This window comes from Formica exsecta, unplaced genomic scaffold (genome assembly GCF_003651465.1).
Source record: "Formica exsecta isolate Colony F162 unplaced genomic scaffold, ASM365146v1 scaffold365, whole genome shotgun sequence".
NCBI lineage: Eukaryota > Metazoa > Arthropoda > Insecta > Hymenoptera > Formicidae > Formica > Formica exsecta.
Genome location: NW_021850897.1, coordinates 478550 through 480386, shown reverse-complemented (window position 1 = coordinate 480386; position 1837 = coordinate 478550). Strand labels below are relative to the sequence as shown.

The 1837-nt window shown below is 36.0% G+C and overlaps 1 protein-coding gene and 1 long non-coding RNA gene across 3 annotated transcripts in view; one reads left to right on the top strand and one right to left on the bottom strand.

Annotated features, from left to right (window-relative positions):
* The window catches only part of LOC115239204 (transcription factor Sox-2-like), a 103725-nt gene that overhangs the window by 8541 nt on the left and 93347 nt on the right, over positions 1-1837 (top strand). The gene's annotated exons all lie outside the window — the stretch shown is intronic.
* Positions 615-1471, bottom strand: LOC115239208. Its single transcript, XR_003884603.1, has 2 exons — positions 1305-1471; positions 615-1227 (listed from the first exon to the last, which is right to left on the bottom strand). It is a non-coding gene; the product is annotated as an uncharacterized LOC115239208 (long non-coding RNA).

The window sequence follows — 1837 nt, the reverse complement described above, 5'->3', positions numbered from 1 at the left end:
ATATATATATATATATACATTTATTTCTTTTTTCATCATAAAAAAATTTATTATACATTGTATATATAAATTATTGAAACATCAATTTTTTGATCATTGTTTTCTTGATTCTTGAAAGCGTTATGATTGATCCGTGGATATAGTGAATATAGATCGATCAAGAGAAACGGAGGGTTGATATGGATGTAGCCTCCTATCTCTTTATATCCTCATTTAAGATCGAATTAAAAGAGCTACATACACCCTTGAAAAATTGTGCTCTTAAAATTTGCTATTAAAGTAGGATACGCACAATTTATATTTACTATATCTAATAATATATCGAGATAAATGATTATTCGTCAATATTTAATTTAATTGATTTAAATTAATGATTACTCGTTGACAAAGAAATGATAATTATATCTTTTTTCATTGTTAAATTTCACTGTTAAAATTGCACTTGTATTCGAAAACAGTTTGTCACGACACGGGGCAGTGTATCGTGCGCCTTGGTTCTTTTTTTACATAAAAAAACATCCTGTTCCAGCAAGCAACTCTGTTTACATATAGATTATTCTTGTAGTGAAACGAAGAGACAAATAAGTGAAGAGGTGTAATTTTTAAGATCGCTCTTTTTTTTTTTTTTTTTTTTTTTTTTTTTATTACGTCTCTTATTTGTTCTTGATATCGAAATGCATCTCCTCTCTCCGTGAAGACGAATGTACGGGCAATGTATATATAAACGGCCGATAAAGAGTTAACGGAAACTTATCGTGAACTCTGTACTGTACATATGTGTTGCGGTACTTTAAGAGATACTTTCCTATACATTATTATATATATATATATATCGCGCGATATATAGATACATATATTGCACATCAGTAATTTGTGTGTTTTCAATTCGATCACCCTATACATCATCTTTCGTATCCGCCATCCTGTTACGACGCATTAAATTTGTACCATCAGTATTACAGTATTTACGCTCATACCAAAATCGCAGCGATAAAAGAAGATAAATGTCAAAAGACAATTTGATCGCATCGATAATGTTGTTACGATAAATATAAATCGATGCAATCCATCATTGAAATAAAAAATAAAGGATGAAAATCTAAGATATAATTTCACAAGCTACGCATTTTTTTTTTCTACCGCATTATATGTACATTTCCATAATAATCGTTGAAGTTTTCACCGCTCTTGCCAATCGTAAACTTTCTCAATGAACGAATAATCTTTCTGGAAATGCGATACACAGCTATTTTTTACAATCGAATCTTTGATCATCCATCCACGAAACGAGTCATTTTACTTACTAGGATATGCCGAGCGATGTGTTAAACCACTCGTATCAACAGCTCCATAAACCCGCACGAACAAACACAATATGGACCAGCGCAAATGATTTTTCGCCGCAAATGGCCTTTTTACTCCTCCTCCCCTCCATCCCTCCCATTCCTCGGCGGGTTCGCTCGCGAAATGTTCCGCTAAAAAAATATATATATACATATACTATGTGTAATATGCCGAACGCGCGGTGTATATATACATATATGGACGAGTGGAGACATTAATTCGCGCCAATAAATATTCCCATCGTTCCGGCACATAAACCGCGGCGTTTGTCATACACACGCAGTCATTTCGGTTAAAAGGCATTCCCTCCGCCACTGAATGCAAATGCGAGTAGCTCGTTGTGCGTGCCGCTAGGGTTTCTAAAGTGCTTTCAATTACGCGTTCCACCTAACGTCCCAACGCGCGAGGCGACGCGACGCGGTCTTCTGAAGGCGGGGGGGGGGGGGGGGGGGGGAGGGGGGGGGAGAGGCCCGTATGAAAATAAACTGTTGCA